The sequence below is a fragment of the Pteropus vampyrus genome, unplaced genomic scaffold (assembly GCF_000151845.1).
Source record: "Pteropus vampyrus isolate Shadow unplaced genomic scaffold, Pvam_2.0 Scaffold7, whole genome shotgun sequence".
Taxonomy (NCBI): Eukaryota; Metazoa; Chordata; class Mammalia; order Chiroptera; family Pteropodidae; genus Pteropus; species Pteropus vampyrus.
In genome coordinates this window covers 8,156,270-8,178,918 of record NW_011888788.1, presented here as the reverse complement: position 1 = coordinate 8,178,918, position 22,649 = coordinate 8,156,270, and the positions used below count along the sequence as shown (strand labels likewise).

Here is a 22,649-nt window from a genome sequence, read left to right as displayed (position 1 = left end):
ACAGCAAATTTTTACATAGTGGCAGGAGAGGGTGGGCAAAATTACATTCAGGACAATTAATGAAATATACTAAGCTGTGAAAGATTTTAAAAGATACTGTAAATTACAAAAGTAAAGCACTAATTATTTTATATGAGTATATCATACCAAAGTGATTTTCTAAAAATTAAAATCAAAATGCAAATTCAATACCAGAGTACTCTTTTTCGACACCGTTGTATACAAATATGTCTATTTATAACATGAATCGAAGGTGTTTTGATTTCATGACTAAGCTTCAATTGGAAGCTTATCTCCCTGATGCACATAAGTGTAAAATATGGGTGTACACCTCGACTACAATTTCTTGTTATTCTTTATTCCTGTAAAACAAATACAGCCCAAACGTGGAAGAGAGTTATAATGGGTATAAAATGTCCCTCCCATTACAGGCTATGACAGAAAAAGCCATCGAAACCTCCATTCTGTTTCCCTAATATCTATTTGCATACATCAATAAAACACATTAATCTTTGTGAAAACCTTCAATGTGCTTGGAAATATTTTATGGTCATAAAGTCCCAGTTTATTTAATATTAGCTCTAGGGGAAGGGTCTTTTCTGCTGAATGTCAGCAGCCTTCAGGACAGTAAGAATCCTCAGAGGGTCTTTCATCTCAAAATTAGTTACACTTGGACCCAGTGAAAGCTGACAGGGGACTCCTACCTAAGGGTGTTTACAGTCTGGATCACTGGGTCAGACAAGGGACCAAATTATTAACCTCCATTTTCCTTTGAGAGACACTGAACATTTCCTCCTGTCAAGCTGAGGAACTTCCATTAGTAATCATCTCTCAAAAAGGAATCATGTCTGCCTCTAGAATACACACATTACCAAGATGAGCTTGAAGTTGGATCTTGTTTAGGCAATCAAAACATCTTTGGTGATTCACTTCCCATCACTGAACTAAAAAAGTAAAGGCACAAATAACTATACTTTAACATAATTATTTCAAAAAACAGCATTTTATTGATTTGAAAGTCATTTCAAGAACCCATTTTCATTGAATTCTCCCCTCCTCCTTCCCATTATGGCTTGATCCCCCCATACACCTTCCCCACACTGCTCATATGGGAACTGTACAGGACGTAGTTGATATGCATTTGGGGGGTGCAAATAACTTTTACATCATTAAGTGTAATTGAATATTTAATACTAGAGTAGGCTTCTTGTCTCTTTTTAAGATATGGGTTTAGGATGAAGTGGAATATTAACTGTTATACAAAAATACAATAGGTATGTTAAAAATAATTGGAATCCTCATTTAAAAAATAAATCAGTTCATTTATACAAAATACAAAAATAGTCAAAGCTTAGCTATGCTTTTAGAAGTGAGGACAATGATATCCTGTGTGATGGGGAGGGAACAGATAATGTTCTGTTTCTTGATCTGAGCTCTGCTTTGCGTAGAGTGTGTGCTTTGTGAAGATTCAGCACACTCTACACTTCTCACACACTTTTGGAAACTTTCTATTCAGTGAGAGAATTTATAGAGTAGAGAATTTACAGGCATGTTCAAATGATGCTGTTCATTTTTAGGTCACTTATATAAACTGCCTGATGACCCTTGGTATTATTTATTTTAGCAACTTTTATTTTGAAATAATTATAAATGCACAGGAAGTTGCAAAGGATAGAACAGAGAGGTCCTATGTAATCTTCACCCAATTTCCCTGAGTGGTTACGTTTTATATAATTCTGTTATAACACCAAAACCAGGAAATAGACATGGATACAATGTGTGTGCACAGTTCTATGTCATTTTATTTTATTTATTTTATTTTATTTACTTACTTTATTTTATTTATTTACTTATTTATTTTTTAGATGAGGCAACTCTTGGTTGACCACACAGAATGCAAGGACCTTGTCAGCTTACGATGCTTTAGTTTTTATTTTTTACGCCTACAGCACCTGGTCTTCCTAGGTGGTCTCCCATCCAAGTACTAACCAGACTCAACCCTGCTTAGCTTCCGAGATCAGATGGGATTGTTCAGGGTAGCATGGCTGTAGACTCTACATCATTTTAATTACTTGCCTAGTTCCTATGAAGACCACCACATACAGAACTATTCTACTCTGGCAAAGATCTCTCCTGCCCAGTCATAGTCACACTCAGCTCTTTCATCTCCACCATTCCTAGCCCCTGGTAGCCACTAATCTTTTTTCCAACTTTATAAATTTGTCTTTTCGGGAATGTTGTAAATAGAATCATACAGTATGTGACCTTTTCAGATTGCCTTTTTTTAACTTAGCATAATTGCCTTGAGATCCATCTAAGCAGCATGTTTCAATAGTTTACTCCTTTTTGATGCTGAGAAGTATTCTGAAGTATAATGTACACAATTTGTTTAACTATTTACTTATTGAGAGACATTTTGGCTGTTTTGATTTTTGTGCTGGCATAAGTCTTTTCTCTGAGATAAATGCCTAGGAATGTAATTGCTGGGTTGTATGGTAAATATATGTTTAGTTTTTAAAAGAAATTGCCAAACAATTTTCCGGATTAACTATAGCATTTACCTTCTCACCAGTAATGTATGAGAGATCCAGTTTCTCTGCAGCCTCACCAGAATTTATATTATTATTTTAAATTTTACCTCTTTCAGTAGGTCTGTAGTGATATCTTATTGTGGTCTTATTTTCAATTTCCCTAACGGCTAGTGATATTGAGCAATTTTTCATGTGTTTATTTGCCATTCCTATATCCTCTTCAGTGAAATGTCTCTTCATATTTTTTGCCCACATTTTGTTTCCTTTATTTTTACTATTTTACCTCAATATTAAATTAATATTAATATTAATATTAAATTAATTAATTCCCTCAATAATTTTTAGCTTCTTCTTAAAATAACTAAAAATATTTCCCCCCATTTCAGTATCTGCAGTTTGTGATTTCTAATGATGAGTGATTCTTCTCACTTGTTTGCGGAGTACTGCTGGTCTCTTGCCTCCTTAAGATTGCTTGCCCTCTTCATTCTGTTTGGAAAGCCACTTTCTAGACGTTTTTCCTCTTTTATACTGTGCTTACCAAAGGAACTTCAAAGTCCTAATGGATGCAGATCAAATGACAGCTCTTCCAGGAAGTCTTGACTTTTCCTACCAAATATATATAATCACTAGTCCTTTAAATGGACACAATACTTTTAAAATAGTTCCCAGTGGCATGCTGGCAGATGCTGTCAGTGCCCTGTCCATATGGCACTTGGCATTTCTTGCACACTGACTTCTTTGCCAGCAGCCATTCTTCCCTGTCTGAAGCTTTCCCTGGCTTCCAGAGGCTGAACTGCCTGGGCAGAAGTGCTAGGAATAGCTGTCAATCAATGGTGAATGAACACTCCAGCTTCCTCACCATTTACTTGGGATTATTGGTTGCCCAGAGTTCCCAAGTGGGATTAAGCTTCAGTTGCCCAGAATGGTAACTGACTTGATAACACACCTTTTAAGGTCTGTCTTCCCTGTCTCACTTTCCTAATTTCCTGCTGATATTCCTGAAGTCCCCTCCTGAATAACTCAAATCATTGTCTCAGGTTCTGCGTTAGGGGAACCCAAAAGTAGGCAATAAGTATTACCTTCTACCATGATTAAGAGTAACCCATAAACCCATGGTCTTTCCTACTAAACTGACAACTTTCTGTAGGCAGAAACTATGAAGAGAGTGAGAGCAAACCAGGATGATATCCTGATAAGGAGAACACCAGGTACAAAAGTCACAAAGCCACCGTCTTCTTGGTGTGCTCGAGGAATAATATATCAGTAGGGTTGAAGTAAAGTGAGCAAGGGTAAAAATGACTAGAGTTGGAGATGAGCTTATATGTAGGAAAGTTCCCACTTTCCCCTTCTTCAAATAGAGAATGAGGGTGGAGATGAGAACAAATGGGCTGAAAAGAATTTTTATGGCCTAATGGCTTTGGAAATGTAATATTTCTCATCAATGTCATCAGTGTCTAATGGATCTTAAATACATTATTAATGTACACAGGTCATTTCTCCTGGTATTTTAGAATTATAAATATAAACAGTCAAACTAATTAGAAACCTTAAGATCTTCTCGTTAAATAGAAAATGGATACATGAACAAGGTTATATACTTATTCATTAAGCAGATACAAAGGTAGCACCTATTGTTGGATTAGGTATTGTGGTGGGGTCAAAATGACAGTCTGTGAATTGGACAGAAGTACTAGCTATTTTCTGCCTGGGATGTGCCAGTCATTGAGTTTTGGTTAGACTTTACTTGTGCTGCACTCTCATGTAGTTAATCTCAAAGATAAAACAACTTAAATCTTGATATAAATCCTCCCCAAACCAGAAAATAAGAGCATTAACCTCAACAAGATGTATCTGTGACCAGAGGCCATAATCTTTTCTGCAGAGCTAAAAAATAGTTTTCATTCTTGACCTAAGACATTGCCATTTATCTTAGAATGGATCAAAGTCTATAAGATTGAGTGACTTTGAGGAGGAGAATGTCTTCTGGAGACCAGTCCATTTCACTTCTGATCGAAGGTAGACTTTCAGGATTTAAGTTGTGCCATGAGTGTGAAAAGGTGCTTGACATCAGTAATCATCAGGAAAATGCAAATCAAAACCAAAATGAGATAGCACCTCTTACCTGTTAGAATGCTATCATCAAAAAGACAGGTAAATGCTTTTGAGGATTTGGAGAAAAGGGAACACTGTACGCTTTTGGGGGAAATGTAAATTAGCACAGCCACTATGGAAAACAGTATGGAGGACCCTCAGAAAGTTAAAAATAGAACTACCATATGATCAGAAGTTGTACTTCTGAGTATATATCCAAAGGAAATGAAAACAGGAGCTCAAAGAGATATATGCACTCTCACGTCTGTTGCAACATTATTCACAACAGCCAAGATATGGAAACAACCTAAATGTCAGTCAAAAGATGAATGGATAAAGATGTGATATTTATATCTATCTATATCTATTCATACACAATATTATACAACTATAACAAGGAAATTCTGCCATATGCAACAACATGGTTGGACCTTGTGAGTATTAAGTGAACTAAACTAGACAAAGACAGATAGCGTATAATATCACTTCTATGGGGAATCTAAAAACATGGAACTCATAGAAACAGAGAGTAGAATGTGGTTGCCAGGGGATGGGGGAAGGAGGGTGGGGAAAATTGGGAGATGTTGGTCATAGAATACAAACTTCAGTTATATGATGAATAAGTTTTGAGGATCTGATGTACAGCATGGTGAATCTAGTTAACAATACTGCATTGTATCCTTGAAAGTTGGTTGCTTTTGAGAATAGAGCTTTAATGTTCTCACCATAACAACAACACGGTAATTATGTGAGAAGAAGGATGTGTTATCTAACCTTATTGTAGTAAACATTTCACAATACATACATGTATCAAATCATCACATTATATACCTTAAACTCAGACAATGTTATATATCAATTATATCTCAGTAAAGCTAGAAAAGAAAGTTATGTCACTAACAAAGAAAAGAACTATAAATACATTAAACCCATCTTGACATCATTCTTATATGCATTTTTAGGAATAAAATATTTAAGAAGGGATAACTTGTTTGCATTAGATTAGCTTTTATTTAGTTATGTACCTTTGTTTTGTGTTCTTGTTATCATGTCTACATAACAAATTCCCCTGGAAACATAGTGGCTTAGAACAATGGAAGGATTTATTTTGCTTGCAGATCATCAATTTGGGCAGGGCTCATTGGGGGATAGCTATCTCTGCTTTGCTTGGCTTTTATTGGAAAGGAGGCTGGATGCTAGAGTCATCTTAAGGTCCATGCCTTCATGTGTCTAGTGGTTGATGCTGGGAAGATGTAAATTTATGGGGCTGGCAAGGCCAGGGCTCTTTGGACATTGCTCTCTACCTCTGTGGGAGGTTTCCATGTAGTCTGTCCTGCGTTGCAGCTGAATTTCCTACTTATTGGCTCAGGATTCTCAAAGTACATATCCCAAAGCATTGTGTCAGACAAAGCCATATTGTCTCTATTACCTGGTCTCAGAAATCACAGAGAAAGTCTGCCAATGTCTATTGATGGAGGTAGTTATGCATGTCCACTCAGGTTCAAGGGGAGGAGACATAGATCCCAGTTCTCAATGGAGGAGTGTCAATGTCACATTGGAGGAAGAGCATTTTGGATATGATATACATTAGTGTGGCCATCTTTAGAAAATATCATCTACTATATTTTGCTTTCTCTAATATGTGCTGAACTGCAGACCTATGAATGCCCTTTCACTGTTTAATATGCAAAATAACTCACAACTTTTAGGGCCTGAGTCTGGCTTCTAGAACAAAACAACTGGAAACGATAAAAAAATTAAGAAAACACTCATATTATATACAATACCTAACATTATTGCACATGTTTTTTGCACACTAGAATCAGACAGAACAGAATTTAAATCTCAGCTCTGTCATTTTCAACTCAGGTTTCTTCACATGTAAAATAGCATGGAATTCATATCTCAGGGTAGTTATTTTGATTAAATGAGTTAGTTCATGTAAACTCTGAGCAGACTACCTGCCCATATGGCTGCTGGGTTTAGAATGGAGTGATAATGATGGAGAAAGAAATTAATAGTAGTAATAGAGAAGTACTTCAGAAATGCCAATTTTGAATTATCTCTATTGATTTTCTTTTGCTGCTACCCTAAATTCTACAAAGACTAGGCTTCTTTTCATTTTATATCACCAAAACTCATAAACATTAGTGCTTGGAAACTCATGTATATCCGATGAATGCACATTGTCTTGAATTAAACAGAATCAAATCAAGTTCTCTAAAAATAATATCTCACTTGTGTTCTTGGTTTAGCCAGTGAATCACTGTGGAACTTGGCACTGACAAATTTTGAGCATTCGTACAACTACAACATTACTTTAAGGTTGGCTTCTTCCACTGTAGAAGATCTATAAGTTAGGATTGTCATCAAAGGTCTCTTTCACTAGTAAGTGTGTATCATATGCTCTCCAAAGGGAGACCTCTGCATTGAGTGAAGCCTGTGAGCCCATTGGTGGCCCCTGCACTTTCTTCTTCCATTCATCTCCCTGATGATGGTTTCTGTTTGTGCTCCTCATTTAGCACAAACCCTCAAATTCTCCCGTGGCCTATCTTGCATTACTGTCTTCAGTTGTACATCTGCTCTTACTCTACCTCTACATTTCATTGAAAGTTTGTAGAATTTTTAAGAGCAAGTGATGTATGTTCTACTTTATTAACTCTTTCATCTGAAAATATATATTCAACACTACCCTCTGTCAGGTACTGTTCTCAGCCCTGGAAATTCACAGTGAGCTGCTAGAATGCCCCAGAAGCAAACTTGGAGATATAAATGTATGTGCCAGTTGTATATTTGGGAGGTGATACCAGGAATCACCAGTAGGGGAGTGAGGAAGTGGGACAGTAACGTGTGGAGCTAATAAGAGGAATGTTTTCCAGCAAGTTAAACACTGGACAACTGGAGCTTGATCCTGGGAAACCTGGGTACCTGGGAAACAGTGAAAAATACATTCCTCAGAGTTACTGCACTCGAAGGGTGAAGGAGCTGGGGTGTTTATACTCCTATCAGCTCCCGTCAGGGATACTAACAGGAAGGAGACCATGTTAGCTCCTGGACCCCTCTGCAAAAGTGAATCCCAGCAGCTACAGAAAGCTGTCAGGCAGATAATCGTGTGTGATAAAAGGTGGGCCCATGTGGACTGAAATGATGAGTTAAGGGGGTATATTAGTTTCCTAGGGCTACTGTAATAAAGTACTACAAACTAGATGACTATTACAACAGGAATTTTATTGTCTTAAAGTTTTAGGGGCTTGACATCTGGATTCAAGGTGTACATAAGGCCGTGCTTCCTTGGAAACCTGTAGGGGAATCCTTCCTTGCCTCTTTCCCAGTTTTTGGTGGTTTGCTGGCAATCATCAACATTCTTTGACTTGTAGATGCCTTACTGCAATCCTTTGACTATTTGTGGTGGTCTCCCCACGTCCTCGCTTTGTTTTCCCTCAGTGTATGTCTATCTCTATGTCCAAATTTCCCCTTTTTATAAGAACACCAGTCATATAGGATTATAGTTCACGCTAATGACCTAATTTTTACTTGATTATGTTGATAAAGACCCTATTTCCAAATGGGATACATTCTGAGGTACTAGAGGTTAGAACTTCAAGATATCTTTTTTCGGGAGATAAAATTCAATGCATAACGGAGAATGAAAGTGAGATGCTGACAGCATCTGATGTAATCTCTGATTTAAAAATCCTATACTCTAGTAGGAGAAAACTGATAATAAAGAAAATAAATACAATAGATAGTATATATGATGGTCATAGGTGCCGTGGGGAAAAATAAAGAAGAGAAGTAGTATATTTCTTTGTAGTCCCCCAAAACAGTTCAGTACTCAATGTCAGGGGTCAATAAATGTTTGTGAACATAATGACTAAATGTATAAATATAGAAAGCATCACTATCCACATTATTATTCACTGCATATCCATTGATGACTATTCAGTTAGTGTACTGAGTCTCTGTTGAGTATTTGTGTCTCTTGTTATTTTTAATGGTTTGTTTATTTACTCACTAAGGACTTTTAGTAGCTCCATATATTGAATGTTGAGATCAGTGAAGTGATCAATTAGAAGTAAATTGTAATCCCTCTGGAGAATTATTTTGAGGAAGAAGAGTTAGCATTTTGATATATATGTATATATATATATGGTGCGTACAAAAAAAGCAATTTTATAAAACATTAATCTGAAAATGGAATGTCAACACAGTCAAGAGGTAGACACAGTGATACTTCTTTCTATCCATCTGATGAGGTTCCTATTGGGTGCATTCAATCTTATTTTTTTTAATGCATAATATCTCTTTAGCAACTTAGAAACAAAAGTTCTAAGCATTGAAATTAAAATTATTTAAAAGTCACTGGATTTGTTTCAGTTACAGTGGTAAAATTTATAGCCACAAAAACCTAACTGTGTATTAGGGGGGCAAAATGACACTAATTCTAAATAATGGGTAATAATTGAAATGTGTTGTCAAGCAATACAGTGACAGAAAAATCCCCATACTGATCTTCTTTGTTTCTTTGAAAAATTACCAGTTATTAAAAAAAGCAACGGGTCAGTGCTATAATCCCTTTCTATTATTAAATGGAAAGAGGCTATTTTAATCCTATGTGACAGTCCCTTACCTAAACTGTTAACAATTTTTACTCTGCATTATCAGGTTAGGTCACCAATTGTAGTTGTTGATGAGTGGGCATCCTCTCTCAGCTCTTTCAGATCTTGCTCCCTAGGCTCTGTGCCCTGAGACCCATGGGGTTCCACTCAATACTGGTCTTAAATTCACTTTTTTTTTTTTCCCCCTGAAAGCTACTAAGCACAGTTTGAATGCCAGTGCTTTCAATTAAATCTTCCAGGTTTTGTACTGGTGTTAAATAGGCCACCACTGGGGCTGGTCGCTTCCAATAAATGTAGAACTAAGGAAAACCATAGGGTGTAGAGAGAGATGATCTTTTTAACCAATATAATGGAGATAAGAGATTGAACAAACTGCTCTTTTTCTTGCTTGAGTTAGAATAGAAATGTTGTAAATCATACTCTTAAACAATTGAACCACAGTAAAAATATCCACTGACAAAGGAAAAAGAAAGTAAGAAAGAAAAGGATCTTTAGTTAACTATGTTAGTTATTGGCAATGCATATATTAAAACAGAAAAGACAAGCATTCAGGATTGATTTCAATAAAATTTCATAGTGAGGACTCATTTAAATGATTGTCCTCTCTCCCCTTTCCTTCTAACAGTCACTTTGGGGGCCTGTGTGAAGGGCCAAGTCAGCTTCCTCTAATTATCAAGCACATTGGAAGACCAAGAGGATAGTAGCAAAGCTTGTGGTGCCCCATCCCCATTCCCTGGCTCTGATCTTCCCCTAGATGCTAACTGCTTCTCATTGTAAACACCCAGGACTTTCTTCCTGAGCACTTTCTCTGGAGGTGGAAACCAGGTCCAGCTCATCATGAGGCAGCTGAGGGTACAGGCAAATCACTGTGCATGGAGACAGTCCTCAATCTTCTTATTTCAGATGAGGCAATTCTCAATGAGGTGTGTCCTACACGCTACCCTGATGCCCTCAGTTAGATGGAGCTCCAATTGTTCACAATGATAACCTGCCTATAATGCGCCCAGTATTGGCTCCCTTCCTTACCTTGTCTTCTTGTCTACTCTATTACTGGTGTTCCCTGGAATTGCACCCCTGCCCCCCCAAAATAAACTGCTGGTACTCACATCCTAGCGTTATCATCACTGTGAATATTTTTAATGTTTTATATATAAAAGAGCTCTTTGTCCTTTATAATTGTACTGTTCTTTCTGCAAAACAATATTCATGGCCAGTCCGGATATTTAATATTGCTTCAAACAAAAAAGGTAATAGTTTTGTCCTCTAATTCCATATGGTCTTTACAAGTTCTCCCTTCTAGAGGATTAACTAAACCACTTGTTTCACAGTCCAGAGGTTAAGTATCCCAGGTCACATAGATAGGATTCAAGTCAAGGTTTGTCCAGACCAAAATTTCTTTCCCAGCCCCCAACACACTCAGTCTCCTAACAGTTTAGGGTTCCAGATGGCACAATGGTCACTGGTTTCGTGCAAGGTGGTTAGGTTCTGCTTTTCCCTTAACCATCACAGGGGAAAAGAGAAACTAGTACCAGGGGCCAAGATGTTGCCTGAGATCTTCATGCTTGAGCTTTGTCATCTGAGCCAAATGGGTCGATCCATTACTTTGTGGAATTAATACCTATCTTTCTGCAGAGCTTACTCAAAAGAGGTCAATCTTGCTTAATATTATAGCTTAAAATTATACCTTGATAATTTAAGGAAGGAGTCTCCATATAGTTTCCTAAGTCTTAGAGGTGAAGATGTCATGTCTTTCAGAAATTCAGTAAACTATCTGTGGTCTAAAATATCCAAGGTATTGACATATATACTATGTTTAAGAGACTAGCATAATCGTTTTATTTTTTTCTTCACAGAAATAATTATTGAGATCCTACTATGTGCATGTTTTGAAAACTGGTCCCCCATGCATGATGGTGGATACTTACTAAATCATGGAGAAGGGTCCATTCCTTTCTGCTGTAAGTTTCCTTGCATATGGAATTTGCAGAAGTAATTGTCATACCCAAATAAGAGAAACTTGCAGGATGAAAGCAAGTATTAACAGGGAGGCTAAGCTTTTATCTGAGTGCAGCTCACTTTATATTCTCCTTTTATGACCACTGCCCGAAATAAATTTGCCCAAGAAGTATTCCAAAATGATGTTTGATGATTAGCTATCATATGGAGCAGGGGTCCCCACATCCCAAGCTGCAGACTGGTACTGGTCTGTAGCCTGTTAGGAACCAGGCCACACAGCAGGAGGTGAGTGGCAAGGAAGGGAATGAAGTTTCATCTGTAGTTGCAGCCACTCCTGAGCGCCAGCATCACCAGCTCAGCTCCACCTCAGATCATCAGGCATTAGATTCTCATAGGAGCACTGGTCCCTGCTGCCAAAACAATTGGGGACTGCTGATATAGAAGAAGTAAGATGATTAACCTGTCCTTTACAAAAATGCTTCAATAATAGAACTAGGACTTATAAGTCCTTAAAAATCCAAATGTTAGGTTATCTCTTCTTTCTACTAAGTTATCAGTGGCCACCAAGGCCATCGAGATACAATTGCCAAGGATTAAAGATAGGCACCCACAGAAATGATTTCTCTAATTTGTTTCTTCAGAGTGGTTTATATTGGATAAAAAAGTATAAAAGTAAATACATATGGCCAGTATATTCCCTGTGATAGGGAAAGCCTTGGGGTGATACTATCAGGGCAGAAATAATGTAGAAATGGAACCGTCATATAGGATATATCCTATATACCTCTACAGGTATCTAGAATAAAAAATGAGTTTAAGAAGTAACAGATTTCGCTTTAGAGCCTTGTGACTCAAAGTATACAACCAGCAGTATTACCTGGCTCTCTCCCCAGATCTACTGAACAATCTGAAAGTGGTATCTTTAACAAGATAACCTATGTACCCTAACGTTTGGAAAACATTACCCTAAAGTCTAGACTGATGCTGTCCAACATGGTAGCCACTAGTCACCTGTAGCTATTAGCACTTGAAATGTGTCTAGCCTAAATAGAAATAGACTATAAGTGAAAAATACACAAAAAATTTCAAAGACTTAGTGCAAGAAAAATAATATTAATATCTCAACAATTTTTAGATTGATTGTACATTGAAATGATGATATCTTGAGTATATTAGGTCAAATGAAATATGTATTGTACAAATAATTTTACCTATTTATTATTACTTGTCTAATGTGGTTACTAGAAAATATTTGTAATTACATATCTTGACTGGCCAAGAAGAATAAGCTTGCTACAGCCTGCCTCTCCTACACATTACAACTAAAAATTCTGAGCGGAATGTGAGAAACAACTACAAGATCTCTGAAAAGTAACAATAACTAGTGGCCTATGTTTTGAAATTAAAACATGAGTAATATGAAGAGTGGAGCTGAGGGATGGAATGTGGGACCTGAAATTCATGTTTTCTTTTTTCTACTTTGCTTCCCAGCTTAGACTTGAGGAAGGGCCAAATAAATCCTAGAATTCCATGGCAAATACTGAAAGCAAAAACTTCTGGGGAAATTTTATCTTTTTGACTAAAGGATTAGATAAAGGGACCTCTGCCTGCTGGAGATTGTCAGGGAAATCCTTAATCTTTGTTCTCTCATCTCCCGCCCTTCCCCAGAGCCCTGCGACTGAGCTGTAAATAGGTGGTGGTAGTGCACATACGTTTTCTCTCTAGCCAAAAAAATAGAGAAGAATCGTCTGTTGTCAGAAGAGTGTGCACCATCCATGTCATTTTTCTCTTTCTCTTGTCTTTTACCATTGAACTTCAAATTAGCCCCATTTACACAGAACTACACAACATTGTGAAGTGGGGAGCTAAATATCTGAGAAAGCTTTGTCTTTCTGGCTAAATGAGCTGAGAAAAGAAGCCTTTGGGAATTGGAGAGTATGCGAGAAGACCTAGAGAGGAGAGAGCTGAAGAAATAGATCTTCGAATACTGGGTATGTAATGACATAACTCTTGGAATCACCCTGAGCTGGTTATGTGTGGAATGTCTCACCAAAGCATAGCAAAGACTTTGAGGACATAACTAAAATACAAACCATGTCTCAAATCTCAGGCCATCCTCTGAGCAAAGTATACACTAGGCAGGCAAAGACTTTGAAAATGGAACTGACATTGGGACCATCACCACTGAAGGTGAAACTTCTTGTCAACCTGAAGCTAATTATGTGAGTTATCAGAAAAAAAATCAACATTCTCCAGAGGGTTTGAACATGACCCAGAAGCTTGCAAGATAAAAAAGTGTCCTGGATACAATCCAAAATTCTATGACATAATAAGAATCACAAAACTCTGAAATATTCAAAGGCGAAGACAAAAAGTAGATGCCAAACACAAGACAACCTAAGTCTTGGAATTGTCAGTCAAAAACTTATAAGCAACCATTATAACTATCTTCAATGAGATAAAGTTAGCACTCTTGAAAGATGAAGATTCAACACAGAGAAGTAGAAACAAGGAAAAAGTACCAAATGGAAATTTAAGAACGGAAAAATACAATATTTGAAATTGAAAAAATACACTGAACAGGCTCACTAACAGAATGGAAATGAGAAAGCAGAGTCCAATAAAAATTATAAAATCTGAAGAAGACAAAATTTTTTTTAAATGAACAGAGCCTCAGAGACTTATGAGACCATATGAGACAATATCAACATGTTTAGCATTTATGTCACTGGAGTCTCAAAAAGTGAAGGAGAAAGAATTCGATACAGAGAAAAATATTTGAAGAAATAATAAATGAAAACTTCTCAAATTTATCAAAAGTTATAAATTTACAAATTTAGGAAGCTCGGTGAATCTAAAATAAATAAATAAATAACTCAAAGAAAGCAGTTCAGATGCATAATAATCAAACTTTTAAAAACCAAAGTAAGAAAAGAGTTGATGGTAGCTAGAGAAAAATAATGCATGGCATAACGATGATTCAAGTGACTACAGATTGGTTTCTTATCAGAAACCATGGAGACCAGTAACCTGGAGTTACATTCTACAAGTGCTGAAAGAATTTTAAAAATTTAAACAACTAAACAAAAAATCCTGTCTACCTAAAATCCTATATCCAGAGAAAATATCCTTTAGCAATGAAGACAAAATAAGCACATTCTCAGATGAAGGAAGGCTAAGATAATTTGTCACCAGTAGGCTTACTATAAAAGGAATCCTAAAATTCTTTAGGCTGAAGAAAAATGATGCCAGAAGAGAACTTGAAACATCAGGAATAAAGGAGGAAGAAAATAAACTTAAATACTCGTATAAGTATAAAGGACTACTTCTCTATTCTTAAAACTCTTTAAAGCATCTATGACTGTTGAAAGTAAAATTGTAACATTGCATGGAGGTTTTTAAAATGTGATCAGATGTAATGTATATGGCAATTATTTTACAAGAGGGAATGGTAAATAGACCTGTATCATTGTAAGCTTTCTATGTTGTTGAAGTGGTAAAACATTAGTGTGAAGTGGAATTTGGCAAATTTCATATCTATATGAATAGATATATGAATAGATATGAAATAGATGTGTATATTTCCCTAGAGGAACCACTGAAAATGATACCACGATATATAGTTTAAAAAGTCAATAGATAAAATAAATATTAAAATTGTTCAAATAATCCAAAATGAGGCAAGAAAAGGGGAAGTAAAGAATTAAAAACAGAGGGGACAAATAGAAAACAAATGATAAAATGATAGACCTAAGTTAATCAAATATAGTCAGAAAAGATAAAAAATTAAGACCCAACTAATTGCGTAAAAGAAATCCCCTTTAAACATAATGAATAATTAGGTTACAAGAATGGAAAAAGAAGCACCATGCAAATCCTGTTTAAAAGAAACCTGCATGGCTTATTTTAATATCAGGCAAAGTATTTTCTTTGGATGATAAAAATTAACATGAATAAACAGGCCAATTCAGCAAGAATATATAAGAATTCTAAATGTGTTTGTACCTAGCAAGAAAGCTCCAAAATACATGAAACAAAAAATGATAACACTGAAAAGAGAAATAGACAAATTCAAAACTGTTCTTGGTAACTTGAACTCTCTATTCTCAGGCTTGATAGAGCCATTAGACCCCCCCCAAAATAATCAATGACAAAGAAGACTGAAGAAACTTATTAATCAACTTAACCTCATTGATATATATAGAATGCTCCACCCAACAACATAAGAATATACATTCTTTCCAAACACTCATAGAACATTCACCAATATAGATCATATTCTGGGTCATAAAACAAACCTTAAAAATTTTTAAAGAATTTAAAAAATACGAATCATATTTTATCACTAGTCAGAATTAAATTAGAAATAACATATTTCAAAGAAATCTCAAACATTTTGAAATTAAATGACACACTTCTATAAAATCCATGGGTTGTAGATAAAAGAAACAAAGATCTAATAGGACGAATAGAAAAACAATTAGTGAAGAGTAGCTTTAAACTTAATTATTAGCAATTACTATTAAAAGTAAATAATATAATCCCCTTTCTCCCATTAAAAAGCAGAGATTTTCAGACTGGTGAAAAAATTAAGACCAAATTATATGCTGCCTACAAGAAACACATTTTAAATACAAGGACACAAATTAGGTTAAAGTCAAAAGGTGATAAATGATATATCATGCTAATAGTAAGCAAAGATGAAGTGGCTGTATTAAGTAGACAAAGTTGAATTCTGAGCAAAGAATATTACCAGAGATAAATATGATCACATTATAATGATAAAGGGGCAACTTTCTCAAGAGGACATAATAATTATAACTCATTTCCTGTTTAGGAAAAAAAAAAAGTGCAGCTCACTGCCAGCATTAATTTAATTTTACATAAACATGCTCTTTGAGGCTGAGGCAAATCTGACTGGTTTTCAATGTGAAAATAAAGTATAAAAACTGTTCTTGGAGTTATTTCTAAACAGAACTTATCTCTAATCCTAATATAACAGAAATATACAAATCGGATTCATCAAATGAATCTTCAGCTAACAAGTATTTGAAAATGATGTTAACATCAAGGGTTGGAATGCTATGTTTTTCTAAGATTTGACATTTTCAGCGATTGAGAATTACTATATTTTGTAAATGGAAATACCACTACTAAAAACAGAATGCTATAAATAGAATGATGTCATTTGTTCCTAAAGACTATCGATACTAGAGCAATGCGAAATAATAATAAAAGTGAGACATTTCATGGTGAACATTTAAAAAGAAATTTATTTACTTTTTTAATGGTGAAATTGGTTAACAAAATCCGATAAGTTTCAGCTGTATATTTTAACAGTAAGGCATATAAATATATACTGTGTGTTCACCTCCCATAGTTAGAGTTCTTTCTGTAACCACATATTTCACCCCCTTTACCCCATTTACCTTCCCCTTTCCCCCTCCCTCCTACCCTCTGTGGTGGCAAACTTTGGGGGTAAGGTTAGGACTGTAATCTGCAAGTTATCTTGGGGTAAACGCAGCAGCTGCAAGTACTACTGGTGAGTATTCTTGGGGCAAACAGGAAATGGGCTAAGAAATGTATTCACTTAATAATGGAATCTCAACATACATAATAAGGAAAAAAACTGATAGAACTGCTAGGACAAATAGGCAAATCCACAATTATAGTCAGGGATCTCAATAATCAATAAACTAGGTTGCCAGGAAATCAACAAGTATAAAGAAGACTTCAACATTTTTTGCAGGTGCAGATGGAACATTTACCAAGACAGATTATTTTCTGTATCACAACACAAGTCTTAATAAATTTAAAAAGATTAAAATCATATTAAGTATGTTTATTCATCACAAAGGAATTAAATTAGAAATGAATAACAGAAAGGTCTCTGGAAAATTCTTATGTATTTGGAAACCTGCTTATCACAAAGCTGCTTATATGAATGAAGAGTGATATTTTAGTTTGTGAATGATTTTGGCTAAATATCAGTCTTTAATATCTACTGAAGGGAGATACATTCTTATTTAAGAGGGAACTAAGACTTTATTCTTAATGGACACAATTGTAGTTAGCAAAACACCCAGTATATTACTGTTTCTTCCTTTTCATTTCCTAGGAAACTGATAGAAAATTCACCCGTCTAAATTACTTACTACGTCCTGGCCTGTTTCTGGCACTTTATTCATGATCCCATTTACTCCTCACTACACAGTGTAGTATTACACAGATATGAGATTCCAGGTTCAGAGAGGTTAATTTTTTTTTAATCCAGATTTATTGAGATGCAATTCATATACCATGAAATTATCCCATTTGAAGCATACATACAATTCAGTGGTTTCTGGTATATTCAGAGTTGCACAAGTATCTCCAGAATTGAACTTTAGAATACCTACGCAATCAATAATCTGTTTTCTGTCTCTGTGGATTTGGTTATTCTGGACTTTTCATATAAATAGAATCACACAATATGTGGTCTTTTGTGACTGACTTCTTAACACACTGTTTTCAAGGTTTATCCATTGTGGCATGTGTGAGTATTTACTTCATTGATCTTCGTGATTAAATAATATTCCATTGTATAGATTGCCACATTTTATTTATCTACCCATCAGTTGATGGACATGTGGGTTGTTTCCACTCATAATGAATAATACTACCATGAACATTCATGTACATATTTTTATGTGGACACATGTGCTCAGTTCATTTGGGTACATACTTAGGAGCAGAATTGTTGGGTCATATTGTAACTCTGTTTGGCTTGAGGATCTGCCAGCTTATTTTTTCTCAGCCTGAATACTATCAGTTGAGCTCAAATATGCTGTTAAGCCCCTCTAGAGTATTTTTCATTTCAGTTATTTAATTTTTCAACTCCAGAGTTTCTATTTGGTTCCTTTTTTAATTTTATCTCTTTATTGGTATACTTTATTTGGAGAGACACCATTATCACACTTTCCTTTAATTCTTTAGGCATGATTTCCTTTAGTTCTTTGAATATATTTATAGTAGTTGAGAAAGTCCTTATCTGCTAAACCAACATCTGGACCATTTCAGAGACATTTTCTATTGGCCGTTTTCTTTTTTGTATAGGCAGTACCTTTCTTTTTGTTTGCACGTCTCATAATTTGTTGTTGAAATCTGGACATGGCAGATAATACATTTTAACAACTTTGTATCACATTCCTCCCCACTCCCTAATACTCCTATTTGTTGTTGGTACTGATATTGTTTGTTTTTGCTTGTCATGTTGTTACTTATTTGTTCAGTAACTTTCCTAGACAAAAATCTATAGATTCTATATTCCCTGCAGTGTGTTTTTATTTTTAAGACTAGGACCTAGGGGTCACCCCTGAATCAGATGGGTCACTGATATCAGATTTCCTTAATTGCCTTGAGCCAGTATACCTTCCTTTCATCTTGCCAAGGGGATCTGTTTTGAAGCACATCTTCAAAACATAGGCAGTATAGGGATTGGCCTGAGCTTTTACATCCTGCTTGCTTAGGGCTTTGAGGTCAGTCAGAGGTGAATGATCAGGCTTCCTCCTTCCTCATGTATTTCCTGGGCTCAGGGACATCCTTGTTCATAGGTGCAGCCTGGCACATGTGCACAGTCTTCTAGATCCTTAGGAATATGTCAGCTTTTTGAAGTTCTCTATGGTCACCTAGTCCAAATCTAAGTTTTAAACTTTTATTTGGTCGCTGGTTTGTCTCAGCTGAAGTTAGAGCCTTAGGCAGCTTTGAAGTTGCTGAGTTACCAGTAGATTGCTATTGTTTTCTCTGAAGCCCTGGGGACAGGGCTTTTTTCACCTGATCTGAGCTTTAAGTGGAATCAAATAGAAACAACAACCTGAGTGTGAGGATTTTCTGGGAGCTGCTAATGTTATCCAAAGATTGACTGCTCCCTGAAGATGAAGCTTTTACTAGGGCTCCAAAGAGGTCAGTACTCTCTGCTAGTCAGAGGCTGCAGGCATTTCATGGTCACCTCAAACCTGAGCTGGGGAGGGAGGGGGATGGGAATATCCCTAAGTGAAAATGACACAAACTCCACTGTTTTTCAATGAGATTCAGTAGTTTTTCTTCTATAGATTTGTTATTGTTGTTGTTGTTCTGTGCCTTTGGTTAAATTGAAGTTCAGAAATGGTTGAATCTAATTGTTTTGCTTGTATTTTCATTGTTTGTGGGATAATAAGTACACTGAAGTCCACATTTCACCATTTCAGCAACATAGTCTCAATCAAACTCAGGTATGTCAGAATAAAACACCCATGCTGTTAATCCCTATTCTTAGCCAATAAATGATTTAATGAATATAAATGCTTAGAAGAGTTTCAGGCATACATTGTGTTATGAGAATGTTACGTATATGAGTGTCAACTATTATTTTCCCTCCTTCCCAAGAATGGCTTCTCTCTTGTTTCAGTGTTAGAAGCACAGGGAATAGTAAACTACTTGAAGCTGCAACTCTATGAAGCCATTGATAACTGAGGAAAGTATTTAAGACCTTTTTTTTTTTTTTTTCCAGAGTTAACACAATAACTAACAATCAATTCAAAGAGTTTCAACCCCCAAGCCAGCATGTTGCAGATGGATAGCTTCTACTCAAGCCTAGGAGTAAAACTAGAGTTAGATTAAGCAGTGACTGGAAAAAATTTTCATGTAATGACAAAGGTACTAAATCATTCTAAAGGTGTCTCTATTCTTCGATTTAACCCTTTTAAATTAAACAAACCAACAAACAAACAAACTTATTTTACTTTAAAAACCTGATTGAGTGGAAAAATATTATTTCTCTTTTTTTTCTTTCAACCCTATTTCGGGTGATTGTGGCTGTCTATTGTCAAGTTGTTAATGGGAGCTTGTCTCAAACAGAAGTGAGATAATAGCAAGAAATTAGAAGTCTCTTGAATTATGTCAATTTATCTACACCTTATAAATGGAAAAAAATTCCCCATTCTATATAGGATAGAAAAATTTGAACTGGGAAACACCTGGGGGGAGGTGATTAGAAAGATCTTTCCTGAACATGATATAGAAACAGAATGTTTTAATTTTTAAAAGAATAAAAAGTTATTTAAAATAACAAAAGCTCTTGATGATCCATGATATACTAATGACCTAAAATCTATGAGCGATAGATCCAGTTGTCTTAAAGTTAAGTAAGACAAGGCTTGATGTCTGTATTTATCATTTTAATGGAAGCCTACTTTTGGCTGACAGTGGAATTTAGGCAGGAAGAGACAAATCTGAGAGAACGGTAGGCTATGCTGCCGATTTGAGTAATCGGTTTTTATTTTATTTTTGTTTGGAGAGAAGCAAAAAAAGGTGGCTTTTTACAAGAATGCCTAAAGAAAAGGGGACAGGCCAAGGTATTCTCTTGACCCTAGTGCCCTGCATAAGTGCCCAGGTAGCAAGATTTGGAAGACGAACATTTCTTTCCCTCTGCAGGCTGTGGGCACTCCAGAGAATACTGAGTTTGATGCTTTTGAAACTCAAAGAGGCAGCTCAGCTGGTACAGTTGTCACTGTACTGCAGAGAATTATGACATATGGAGGCCATAAACTAGGGAGTTTAGCAGGGAGACTAAAGGAGTAGTGTGTGAATTCAAGTGATCTGCACCCCTAGAGAATTCTGGAAATAACTATTTCCAGAATTCCAGGGGAGGAATTGAGGACTTTTGTTATGACATCATGTTCCAATCAGGGAAATCTGAATTATTACTATGAATGTGACTTCTTTATATCTACACACTAATGAGGATTAAAGACACAGTAATAATCCCCATTTTTTGACTGCTTCTTATATAACCAACAATATATATTTTTAAATTTTATTTTATTATTAGTTTCGAGTATATAGTACATTAGTTAGACATTTATATAGAAATGATCCCTGAATGCTCTTTCTCTCCTCTGGCTCTACACCTAGCCATCACATTACTGCTGACTGAATTCCCAATGCTGTATTCCCCATCCCTGTGACCATCTATCAACTACTGATTTGTACTTTTTTAACTCTATGGTATTTACAGCAATTCTCCAAGGCTGCTTTTATTCTCTATATTTAGTAGATAAGAAAAGTAAAGACAGAAAAAGGTAAGCAACTTTCCCAAGGGCACACACTTAGTATTTTGCAGAACCGGAATCAGAACTTAGATCTTCTTCACTCAAAATGTTATCATTCCAGTATGCTATGTCTCATGCATCCATAGAAGCACAGTTCTTATTTTGTACCTTCAAAACATCTGGATACCAATTTAGAGTGAACAAAGAAGGCCCATAAACTTCAACAACAGCAACAACAAACAAACGTCAAAGGAAAAAGCACAAAAATATATAAATGGGACTTCTACTGTTAGCATGTTGTCGAGTCCCACAAAATCACATTGAGAAAACTGGGATGATGTAATTTTTTCTGTAGGAAAAGGACCCCGAAGTACAGAAGAAACCTGACTCATAAAGCACTGTGATAATTTAGTGTACAGTAGCCAAAGTAACCATTACTTCCTATTCATTTACCCAAGTTGGGAAAAGAAAGTTGTTATGCATGTAATTGCTTATGTGTTCCTCCATGTTAAAGAAAAAACATTGCTGAAGCTGGAATTGTTCCAGTGAAAGGGTAGTCAGTGTTGGAAAAATTTAGGTGAATTTTATTAATTGGATGATGCTGAAGAAGAAACTCAATATGTCTAAATATAAATTAAACCAATTCTGGATGGATATAGTAAATATGGAACTACCTAACAAATTAGCCAGCAGGATGTTACCATTGCAAATGAAATTACACTGGTGCATGCAAGAGGCTAACCTTCTGAGTTAACAGTTTTTATTGAAAGTTGAATTTCTTAAGGATCTAGGCCCAGGCACCTAAGATAATTTATGAAGTTGATTTTCTAAGTGTTAGAGATTTCAGTGCTGGAATTGATAGTGAGCCTCACTTTTATAGCCTGAATGTGTCTACCTTCCCCTTTCCCTTCCCCGCCCCCAAATCTCTAGGTTGAAGCCTTAACCCCCAGTGTGACTATGTTTGAAGATAGGTCTTTGAGTAATTAAGTTTAAATAAGGTCATAAGGGTGGGGTCCTAATCCAATGAAACAGGTGACCTTATAAGAAGAAGAAGAGAACCTAGGAGTGCACATGCAAAGAGGAAAGACAAGGTAATGCCATCAGCTAGGCAAGAAGAGAGGCCTCACAGGAAACCAGTCTTGTTGGCACCTTGATCTTAGACCTTCAACCTCCAGAACTGTGAGAAAATAAATGTCTATTGTTTAAGGCCCCAGAGCTGTGGTATTTTGTTAATGTGGTCTGAGCAGACTAATACACTCACACAGCAACAGTTCTCAAATTTGAGTGTGGCTATTTTGTGTGCTTTATAGTAGGTCAATATCATTTAGCATTCTTCTTTCAATCAATAGAAAATGTTTCCAGATAAGTAAGCAATGACAAAGATT

General features: G+C 35.9%; 1 pseudogene; it reads right to left on the bottom strand.

Annotated features, from left to right (window-relative positions):
• Positions 1 to 1,940: 1,940 nt before the first annotated feature.
• Positions 1,941 to 2,053, bottom strand: LOC111746858 (annotated as a pseudogene).
• Between the last annotated feature and the right edge of the window lie 20,596 nt (positions 2,054 to 22,649).